This window comes from Psittacula echo (genome assembly GCF_963264785.1).
Source record: "Psittacula echo genome assembly, chromosome: 5".
NCBI classification, from domain to species: Eukaryota; Metazoa; Chordata; class Aves; order Psittaciformes; family Psittacidae; genus Psittacula; species Psittacula echo.
Window position 1 is genome coordinate 84795430 of NC_137739.1, and position 12292 is coordinate 84807721.

Consider the following 12292-nt stretch of genomic DNA (forward strand, 5'->3'; position numbering starts at 1 on the left):
CAAAGAAAACAGGACTACTCACAGTTAGTTGGAAACCAAGTAAGAGTAAGAGGGACTTGTCTCATCTGTCTTATGAAACCACACCCTTCCTGGACTTCAGGCATTAAGAAAATTACACCATAAGACCCTCACATTTGGCTCCAAGGATTCTCACACCAGACTACATTTGTAATCAAATCTGTCTCAGATGAAAAGAGGCATTACTCTAACACACACCTTTAGTGTTTCAGGTACTACGGAGTACTTCAGAGTTGCTCTGGTCGAGAAATTGCTAAGACAACACACATTTCTACTTTATAGTTAGTAACGTTTCTAGAACTATTATATTAGAGATGGAGCTAAAGCAGCCTATTGTCTTGGTACTTGCAGTCTTAATCTGTTAACACTCCCAACCTCCTTCAGCAGTACAAAGGCAGGAAAGTGTGAAGTTTCAGGTTCAGGGAGCACTGCTCACTGCAGTGGAAAATGACTGCTTTCATCACTGAAAGTAAAAACACCTTCTCGAAACCTTTGAAATGAAGCTCCAGTACATAACTGAGGGATACAAACTGTTCGTACCTGCAGCTACGCACTTTCCTCTAGCCGTTCCAGTCTTCAGTCTAAAACAGAGAAGGAAAAAACAGACATTGAGTACTCTGGAGTTGAAATTAGATAGTAACAATCATTGCAACATGAACTCCACCTTGTAAAATGCTGAAGACCGTGAAAGTAAAGTGTATTTCTAATAAAAGAAGTCATCAAGAGGTAGTAAAAACCCTCATTAGACTGAAAAATGAAGTTGCACATTTCAAAAATATAAAGACTACATGAAAGGGCTCAAAGGAAAGAACTGCAAACATGACATGCCTGAAAACAGAAGCCTTGTAGCTTCCTAATAACATTCAGTGGACTTATCCTACCCGTCTGGCTTTTTGGCTGTCATGACAGAAGCAGAGTTACCAACAGCAGTCCCCACAACCCTAAACTCCTGTATTACATTCTTCTGACAGCAGCAGCACTAACAGATGACAACCTGCAGACAGGTACTCTTATGTAAGATGAAAACTTACGAGAAAGCTCTGAATTAGCGAACACAAAGAACTAACACCACAAGGAAAAAGGTGTTATTTCTACATCTGCAGCAAATCATCAACCAGGAACATCACAGATTTTCTGTACAAACATCTCGTAAGAAGGTGACACTACTCTCTGCTTCAGACTTCTCTTTGCAGATTCAAACGGCCCCACAACACAAGCTAGCAGATACTTAAATACAAACTTTGGATTTTTAGTTATCTTTCAAAGAATTTCTTCTCTGCTTTCTGCTAGGTTAGTTCACAAAACTAGACTCATGGTCGTCTAGCAGTGTTTTACAGAAAATCCACATCCGTTCACTCATCTATAGCTATCAAACCAAAAACTGCATCTGTCTGCAAGAAGTATTATACAAGGCTGAGTTCCCACAATTTCACTGCTTTGCAGGCCCCTTCGTAACTTCTGTCCTATCTTCTTTGAGAAGTGTGGATAAGTGATCCATATCCTCACCTAACTTTTATTGCAGTATACTTGGATATTTATCCCATGTACTAATGCCCTCTTTTCCACAGGGAGATCTCTTGAGAATTTTTCATTGCTATTTTGTAGTAGTTTGCAATTGTTCTAATTTCTTCCCCATTTGTTCAGTTAAGTTCAGGTTAGACATAAGGAAGTTCTTTACTGTGAGGGTGCTGAGGCATTGGAACAGGTTGCTCAGAGAAGTGGTAAATGCCCCATCCCTGGCAGTGTTCAAAGGCCAGGTTGGAGAGAGCCTTGGGTAACCTAGTCTAGCGTGAGGCGTCCCTGCCCATGGCAGGGTGATTGGAACTAGACGATCTTAAGGTCCTTTCCAACCCTAACTATGCTATGATATGATTCTATGATTTAATAAAGTGTTATACCCTCTAAAGGCACATGGAATTAATCACAACAACGGAAATCTTTTTCTTATAATACTTAATAAGAACAAGAAAAAAATTAAATCCATGAATCCTGAGAAAAATAACTCTATTACCTGAAATATGAATTTTCAAAGTTATGGATTCCTCTTCTCTAGAACATTAGTGCAAACTGACTACTGGCCAGGGAACACTTAACAAACTTATTTTTTCCTTTTCACAATAGCACTCTGGATTAAAACGCTCCTAGTAGGGATTGAAGCAAATATGTAACCTGAGGACACCTCCTTCCACCTCACCCACATTCCTTTGCCTTTTTGAAGTTTAATTAAAGAATATTTGTTTATGGCCAAGAAATGGTCTCAGATTTCTGCAAATAGACCTGGCTTCAAAACATCATGTAACACAAAATTGTTGTTTTCTTCCATTTAAACCCAATCTTTGCCAGGTATTTTAGCCCTATGGAAGTTGTCATAAATGCCAAATTATATTTCTTTGATAATCAGCTTTCAGAAAAAGCTGATCTTGTAAATGCTTAGGAATATACTGGTAAACAACTTCTTAACATTAAAAAGAATATGCCCTTTGCACAGGTAACTATGGAACACTCTAGAGCATTAATTCAAAAACTTCAAAGGAACCAGAAGTACAGCTCACGTAGCCAGAGGAACATGTAACTCTTGGATACCTTTGGCAAAAAATATACACCTCACTGAATCAAAGGCAAAATCCAGGACAATAAAAACTTTAAAATGCAAGCAGCAAATCTGACAACCACCCATAGAAAGCCTGGGAGAATGCTCTTAAATCATAAATGTTTCTCAAAACAAAACTGGTTTAGCATGGTTCATTTAACTGCATGCAGAACATAAATACACCGAATACTTTATCTAAGTTGATGAGGCAAACCTGTCCCAAAGGCCAAAAGCCTGAAATCTGTGTTTCTTCTGAGAAGAAACCAGGACTTGGATACCTCAGATCAGGGTTTATATAGCTGGCATGCTGCTAGCAATGTGTGCAGCACATAATCACAGAACAATTTGGGTTGAAAAGGGCCTTAAGGTTACCTAGTTTCAACTCCCTGCCACCGGCAGGGATGCCTCACGTTAGACCATGTCACCCAAGGCTCTGTCCAATCTGGTCTTGAACACAGGGATGGAGCATTTACCATTTCCTTGGGCAACCAGTGGCAGTGCCTCACCACCCTCACAGTAATGAACTTCTTCCTTACATTTAACCTGAACTCCCCCTGTTTCAGTTTGACCCCACTGCCCCTTGTCCTATCGCTACAGTCCCTGACGGAGAATCTCTCTCCAGCATCCTTACAGGCCCCCTTCAGGTACTGGGAGGCTGCTATGAAGTCGCCACACAGCTTCTCTTCTTGCAGGCTAAACAGCCCAAACTTTCTCAGCCTGTCTTCATACGGGAGGTACTCCAGCCCTCCAATCTGAATTTCTTCAAACAGCAGATTCACCCCACTCCAACATTAGATGCTGACACTGAACTGTTTTCACAGGTGCATGAGCCTAGGTTCTTAGTGGGGACAGCAAAACAATTTACAGGTGTGAACTGGGACATCTCATCACAGCTTCTGCAAAGAAGATCCTTCCTGAAGTTGCCCGCGACTAAAATGTTGCATCTGAGTACAGATGTCACTTCCACCTTCTTCTGTACAGAGCTGGGAGGAAGTATGACCCCACCCAACAATTTTATGTAGAAAAACAAAGGTTTAACACATAGATTTAACACTTAGACCTGCCAGATCTAAGCAGGATAAAATACACTCTCACTGATGAGCAAACAGTTGTAACTTCTGGTATGCAATATAATATAAATAGAAGTGTAGCTGGTAACAAAGGCAAGTGCCTCTAGCCACTAAGTACTTGACGATGGATATGAGCCCTGTAAATCCAGTCTCAGCAACACCCAGGACCATCTGTAAGAGAACACTGGATCATTTAATGGATTCTGATCAATGAAATTACTGTCACAGTCAGCACTTGTCTAGACCAGTTAGTTCTGATTTCTCATCACACTTTCCAGCAATTCATGTTTGTGGGATGTCAAGATTACCACTGACAATTAAGGAAGCTAACAGATAAAACAGACCACATAGCTCTCAACCTCAGATATATCCTGGCGTCAACAGTCTCTCACATAAATCAACATTCGGTCTGGACTCACTGAGGATTTACATAGTTTAATTTAAAGTACCATCTATGGCCACTAATAAAAAGTTGGAAATATAAAAGTAACTATTTCTGTGGAAGAATCAGGGAGGTAACAGTGCATCAGACAGTGAAGGAGCAAGTGCACTAGGAAAGTCAGATTTCAACTGGAGAAGCCTGTACAAATCAGGTAAGTTTCAATTACTGCAGGGGCTCAGGCCACAACCCACAAAAACTACATCAGTTTCTGGTAAATGCTACTTATGAGACAGCAAGACAAAAAGAAACTCCTTTAGTGCCAAAACCTTACGAAGGAAGCAGCCATACTTCCTTACCTAAGAAACATGCTGCTTCTACTGCAATCTTTACATCACCCAAACTTCTCTCAGCACCAGAAGCTACCCACTCAATGCAAGGCAACAGCTCCCAGTCACTGCAACTGCTCACTTCACTTGCACAGAGCTTTCAAATAGTGTTTTCCTCACTGCTGCCAGCACAAGCACTGATGTACATACATATTAGCAGACAATCTGTACAATTAGTAAGTAGATTGATTGAATTACAACAGCATGTTCAACTATCAGAATGTAAGTTTGTTCAACTTAAGACATAGTAAGAACAGAATGAATAGAAGAGGTGCATTTTGGGCCCACTGCAGATTAAGACGGTAACAAGAGAGGAAAACATTGTAAATGCCATGCTAAAACTTACTGTAACCAGGATATCATAAAATACTTCAGATTTGGGATGTACACCATATCTGCAACATCTGTTCCATGCCCAGCTTAAACATTCCCAAGATCCATCGTTAGTCTTACAACCCACAATGAAAGTGTCAAGAGACACACACTATGAGAATGCAAAACAATCCTGTGGTCTACTATTGAAAACATGAGACTAGAGCTTAGAAGCCAGCAATTCTCTGACCAACTATGGGACTGAATAGCATTGGACAAGTCACCTGATGGTCCTGAGTTTTTGGTTTTACAGTATTATCATTTATTTATTTTCTTTGCAAAACGGTGTTTTGAGAACTAGTGACCGAATGTATTCAGTAAGAGCCAGAGTATAATCACATTGTTACAGCTGCATCTCAGCTGAAAACCTAATAAAAAAAACTTCATTAAAAGTTTCCACAAAGCATTTGGCTGTTAATGACAGATTATAGCATCAAGGGACTCTCAAAATACCTCAAGAGTTGCAAATATAGAAGGTAGATACCAACACATTTCATTTACTTTCTGAATGAGGATCCAAAATACTCAGGAAGCACACATTCGTGTTTTGCTTTATGGATACTGTACACGCCACAGGAAGACCTCTCAAATGTAGCAATGTAGCACAGAGGTTTTTGTATTCTTTTCGGGTACGAGATTGAGGTGTAGAGAACGAAAACAATACTCTCAGCTTAACCACTAAGCTTAGTTCTAGAAGCAACAACACTACCTGAACTTTAACAACCTCATTCATCCCAGACACAAGATTCAAACGCTAACACTTTCACTTACCCATCATTAAGGGCAAGGTAAAAAAATGTCAATGGGAAAATCATCCCTGTGCAGACAGTTTGCACAGTGTTACAGTAAGTCTTTTTTAATGATATCAAGGTAATTCTTTCTTTTCACTGTACAAAAGACAGTAAAATCAAATCCAAAAGGAGAAAGATGTACTGCAGGTCTCCTCACAAAGATCCTCAACTGCAATTGCTATTCTGTACTATTACACCTAAAATACCAGAAGTGGATACAGCGCATATGATAATTTCCAGCATCTACTGCCAGTGTCAGAGGGAACATCATTTTGAGGTGTCCCAATTTTGAAAGATCAGAATCAAACAGGACACAAAATCCTGAGCAGGTTTGAAATCCTGTATTTTCAAAATATTTAAGTATAAGCATTTTTAGTTTATTTCAGAAGCACAACTAAGAAAGACTGATTTACCTTAAGCTTGTATGTGCCTCTTGCTTGGCTTATATTAGGCAAATACTTGCCATGAACTCTACCATTCGGAGTCTGCTGTTGCTACACCTGCAAACTAAAGTGTAAAAATATGCTCAATTACTTCTATTTTGAGGTGTTTGGTTTTTTTTGTAATAGGCACACAGACAAATCCTTTGCAGAAGTAAATGGATACAAGTCTCAAATTACACTCACATTTACTTCTGCAAAGCACTGGAGTCAATGTCCTGTTTTAAGGAATGAATATTGATTCAAATCACTTCGAAGAGCAAATAACTTTCATTAACGCTTCAAGAGATTTAATATTGGGTGTGTAGAGCTGAAGCTTTAAAAAATACTCTGTGTTATTTTTTTCTTCAAACACTGGCATTGCTGTGGGAACGTTCACTTAGGAATGTCCTGACCCTTGTTCAAAAACCCAAATGAAAGAAAATCTAACCATTTTACTGCAAAGCAGTTCTTCCTAAGCTTCTACTCCAGCTCTCTGAAGGTTTCTCATTTGTCACCATTCGCAGCATCATTTAATATATACTTTAGTTTCTTTATTTTGCAGTATTTACCCCCTCTAATATCTTTATGTAGTATCTGAAGCATACACACCACTGTAAACAATATAGAAAAACCCAGAAAATATAATCTGCATTACTTTACAACCTAATACCTACTGAAAACACACCAATGATGACACCAAGCTGTGTGGTTCGGTTGATACGCTGGAGGGAAGGGATGCCATCCAGAGGGACCTCGACACGCTTGTGAGGTGGGCTGATGCCAACCTTATGAAGTTTAACCATGCCAAGTGCAAGGTCCTACACTTGGGTCGCAGCAGTCCCAGGCACAGCTACAGGTTGGGCAAAGAAGAGATTCAGAGCAGCCCTGGGGAGAAGGACTTCGGGGTGTTTGTCAATGAGAAAATGAACATAAGCTGGCAGTATGCGCTCACAGCCCAGAAAGCCAACCATGTCCTGGGCTGCATCAAGAGGAGCGTGACCAGCAGGTCGAAGGAGGTGATCCTGCCCCTCTACTCTGCTCTCGTGAGACCTCACTTGGAGCATTGTGTGCAGTTCTGGTGTCCTCAACATCAAAAGGACATGGAACTGTTGGAACAAGTCCAGAGGAGGCCACGAGGATGATCAGGGGACTGGAGCACCTCCTGTAAGAAGACAGGCTGAGAAAGTTGGGGCTGCTCAGCCTGGAGAAGAGAAGGGTGCGTGGAGACCTCAGAGCAGCCTTCCAGTATCTGAAGGGGGCCTATAAGGATGCTGGGGAGGGACTCTTCATCAGGGACTGTAGTGAGAGGACAAGGGGTAACAGGTTCAAACTTAAACAGGGGAAGTTTAGATTGGATAAGGAAGAAATTCTTTACTGAGAGGGTGGTGAGGCACTGGAATGGGTTGCCCAGGGAGGTTGTGAGTGCTCCATCCTTGGCAGTGTTCAAGGCCAGGTTGGATGAGGCCTTGGGTGGCATGGTTCAGTGTGAGGTGTCCCTGCCCATGGCAGGGGGGTTGGAACTAGATGATCTTAAGGTCCTTTCCAACCCTAACTATTCTATGTTTCTAAACAGTGAGCACCTTGAAGTACCATTTCTGCCTGAATACCACTCACAAATGTAGTGCCACCCTTACCATGAACTTCTCTCTGTCTGAAGAAGCTTAACTATTTCCTAGTTAGAAACATCTAAAGATGACTATTAGAACGTCTTTCCTATTGCTGTCAGCAGCCTTTTACTCCACAAACTACTCTCATGGCCCATTTTGTGACACTGAGACACCCCCTCCAGGCTGCTTGCCAGTAGTGATTAATGCCCACCAACTTGTGCCAGCTCAGCTTTGCTTACTCCTCTCTTCCCAAAGCCTCAGAAACCCTTGCTGCTGTACAAGGCTGGATCAGTCACCCGATCTTAGACTTCAGCTGGGTGGAGGGAGAAGGGGGTGGGAAGGATCAGGACTGTCAGTACACTTTGCCAAGAACTAGAGGCTCAGTACTTGCTTATAGTTTTATGCACGTATTTTCAGATGTTCTTCACTTACACACTTCTCCATCAGTTTTTTCCACTCACTGTTCTGGAAGGCACAGTATGACATAAGCTGGTTTCCACTGCTAGCAGGAGAAGACTCCAGAAACTTTATGACAAAACCAAGTGCTACAAATGCAGTTTTGGCTGCATGAGGGCTCAAAACAGACAAAATCCTCTAGTGTATCTTGCTGGAGTCCCAGGGTTTCTATACCTCTTATCTAGATTCTGGAGACACCTTACACTTCCTGAATCAAAACCTCACATTAACTGTCTATGTAGCACATTATCTTCTCTCTGTCTCACATCAGAAAAGTTCACCAATTTCTTCCCAAACAGCAGGCTTCTCTGTACAGCAGCATCAAACACAGCATGTATCAAATACCACACTCATAAAGAAATGTTATAACAACATTCAGTACCTTCTTAAGAAGCAAATGATATGTGCCACAACAGGAAACACATGCAAACAATTCTTACTTAATTTTTTTGGGCTGTATTACTAGAGAAGACTGGCTATAAGGTCTCCATAAAGATTAGATAGAAATGAGGTAGAAATACAGAGGAACAGATCAAGACATTTCTAGTATAGATGCAGTTTAAGCCAATGCTCTTGCCTAAAGAACAGAATACAACTCTTCGATCACCAGCTATCCATCCCCACTTCTGTATAACAAGCCTGAGAGAGGAAATGATCCAGGTTGGATCTAGCCTACCAACAACAGGAAAATAATAGTTTCAACCCAGACATGCTCCCTGATTCAATTCACTGCACAACCACACAAATGCTCTTGGCAGTGTAAAGGAAAGGGGAAACACATGAAAGATGGAACAAGTCTCTTTCAGACCCATACTGGCACATGCTCATTCAAATTACTCATGAAACGACATTATGAGATTTAGGTGCCGAATTCCACATCATTAATTCTCTGCTTAATCCTTTTTAAAGGCCTCGAATTATAAACAAGGCTTCCACTACTTCTGTTTGGAAAACACCATACTTGTAAGAAACATATGCATCTATCACCTTTACAGTTACAAATTTAACTAACTTCAAATAACACTGGACTTAATTCCAAATACCCGTAATCTTGCCACACCTAACCTAACTTTATTTTCAACTGCATGATTATGACATTAAAAAAAAAAGGAATGCTTCTCATAAAGAATAAAGCAGTAAGGTAAGAATAAAACAAAAAAATTACCCCTTCCTGTGGGATTTCAGCACCTTCAAAGGATGTCAGACAAAAGTGAATTTCTCACGTGCCTCCAACATTGATGAAACCTTTTCTGCAAACAGGGTAACAGCGCAGTCAATCCTTACAAAATGAAAGACTTAAAATCTCCAGTGCCATTCTACAGCCTGGCTTTATCTGTCATCTACTCCATGCACTTTGTGAAAATATTTCCTTAGTGTTCTACCCATTTATCATGACATCTTTCACCGAATGGACAAACTATTTTCTAAACATGCAACAGTTTACATACAAGAGGCCTTTGAAATTGCCTAATCATATTCCTGCCACAAGACTACAAGCAACAGTTAAGACTTAACAGTTAAGTATGCTACCAGAAAACACTTTAGAGGAACTGATGACATCAAACGGTACAAAGATTTGCTTTTAACTAGTACTGTAAACTCAGGAACAGTTTAGATTATGTTTTTGTCACTTTGCTCTGGGTGGTATTAAGTGAGAGGAATGTCAACTGGAGAGTCAGGAAGTGGAAGAGTGGGAAGAAAGGCAGGTACAGGCTTTAAGAGGATGTAAGAATCGGAAAACGTATCAGGGCACTGAAGACAACAATCTTAAGACCTCAGAAAACTGCACATTCACTATTAGTTCCATAGGTTTTCCAGATGAAGAAAGACAGCTACCACAGTGTGTCCCTGTTAAACCAAGAGTGATCAGAAAACAGCCATACAACAAAGTTGCTTGAGTTCAAGCAGTTCAAGAATGAGATGACCCTCTGTCACATATCCATCACAGTTCCCTGCCTGCAGACACAGTGCAATATGGACACTGCCAGCAGCTGAAATGCCCCGTTTTGCCTTCAAAACTTGCTTCTTCCAAATTCAAGATACACAGCTTTCTTGGGAAGAAAGACACTGAAGACACTGCAGTGGTAGGACAGAAACATTGAGTTCATAGAACATTGTCCTCAAGAATGATTTTAGCAAGATGCTGCCTTCTCTTTCTGTTTCACAAGTAAAACCATGTTTTCCTTGTTCAAATTTCAGAAACAAAAAGTGAGATGCCTATTTGCTTAGATATTCAAAACAGAGCGGAATTTGTAAGTAGACAGCATCATCTGAAAGACAGAAAAAGTACCCTATATCCTATTTCCCTCTTTCTCCCTCTCATCAAATGTATTGCCAATATTAATGGTGGATACAGTTGCTGCCACTATTTAAAGCACCTTTCTACTACTCAAAGAACATCAGATCAACAGTTAACTACAGTGTTAGCAGCTAACAGACTTCCTGCACTGTTTGTCCAGCTGATCTACTACTTAAGAAAAGCAATTGTGAGTAGCCATCCCAATGTGTGCAGAGCTTTAACACAAAGTTTATGCAAATGACCAGCCAGGGAAGTCCCAGTTACAGTTTCCAGCTCTCCCTAACAAGGCATTTCCTACAACCTCATCCCTCAACACTAGCTCCTTATTCCAAACAAGGCTGGCCAGGGTCTAGCTCCTTATTAATTCCCCTTGCCCATAACAAGCAAAGACAGCACTCAGTTCTTCCAGGACAGGATCTAGCTTTCATTAATCTTCACGGCAGACAGTAACAACAGACCATTTATGGAAAGCTACTGGCTAATCACTCCCCAAAGCAGGCAGGGGCATTAAAATCCTCATCCCAGCAGACAGCAGCTCTTCTGCAGGTTCAAACTGTATCTGAAGCCAATGCCACCCACTCCATAACTTTCTCTGCAATACAACTTCCCTCCTCCACTCCCAGGCTCTAAACTCCCAGTTTGGATGAACTGCATTTCATAAAAATAAGGAAAACATCCACAAATAGATCACCTTTCACTTGGAATGCCAGTCCTCCCCAGAGATGCAGACAGACGTAACAACAAAAACTGCAAGCCCTGGCTCTCAATTGTGCCCAGCCAATACAAGGCTGGCCACACTGCCTGGTTAGCTACCGTGCTGTGCTGTGCAAATATAGAAAGCAGAAAGCGGAACAACCATTTCAGCAGAAGAGATTCTGTTCAGCTCTCAGAGGGAGGAGCAGGGAGCTGAACTAGCTGAACTGCTTTACCCATACATGGTCTCTGGAGGAGACCATTGCTAAGACAAGTTCCTTTACACATGCACCCTCTCACGCACTGTAACACTGTGCAGGAGAAGAATCAGTGTACAAACTTATAGGAGTAACTGTTTTGAAATGAGTTCCAAATCCATTTTGCTGGAGCCCACCTTAACAGTGCAGGAACATCCAGCACACTTCATCCAACAGAATCTGGGCAGCAACTCAGACACAAGGTAAAAATTCCAGGGAATCCCCACATCCACCAGCATTTCAAGAACTACTAACTGGCCAGGTCTTCCTTGTTGCTTTTGGACACACACCTCCATATACTAAGCTCTTGGTTTGACCTCTCCTCCAGACCCAAATGGAATTAGAGCAAACTTTATAAACCCTTCTTCCTTTATAAGTATTTTCCTAAATCAGCAAGAATGACCTTTCCAATTAGCTGATACAGACTACGATGGTGACCTGCTATATTCTGTCTGCTCTCCCAGTAGTTCTTTTGGGTTTAAACACTGGCAAAACTAAACCTTTTTCTACTTCTTGTTCTTAAAAAATGGATGAAATCCACTTCTATGTAGCATCCTATTTTCTTCCTTCCTTCCTTCCCTTCCCCTTTTCACGTTCTGGCACAGAAAGAGCAAATTGAAAGAAAACCCAAATCCCCAGGTATTCCAAGCAAAAAATGGAAAGGGCACACTCCCTGATTTTTTTGTAGTACACAGGTATGAAAGTCAGCAAACTTAAAAGCAGTTTCATACATATATAAAAGCCTAATTTTTCATGGGAGATTACTGTGTTCTGCTGCCTGTATCTTATACTTGCTGTATCTCACATTTATGTGGTGATATGAAACAATCTTACAGAAGCTACCAGAAAAGTTCTCTCATACAAATAAGTGGAAGTTGTAACTTTCAGCTGTATCGTGAATGCAGTAACCAATTCAGAACTCAGAGAAGTGCACTAGTCAGGTAGCTCT

General features: G+C 41.0%; 1 protein-coding gene across 10 annotated transcripts in view; it reads right to left on the bottom strand.

Moving 5' to 3' along the window:
* The window catches only part of CELF1 (CUGBP Elav-like family member 1), a 64742-nt gene that overhangs the window by 45494 nt on the left and 6956 nt on the right, over positions 1 to 12292 (bottom strand). The window contains exon 2 of one of the 10 annotated variants that reach the window (XM_080619426.1): positions 559 to 599. The exons of 8 other annotated variants lie outside the window; for them this stretch is intronic. The gene's annotated coding sequence lies outside the window, so the exon portion shown is untranslated. Of the gene's footprint in view, positions 1 to 558; positions 600 to 12292 lie in introns of those variants that run through there. One more of the 10 variants, XM_080619418.1, reaches the window with a different exon arrangement.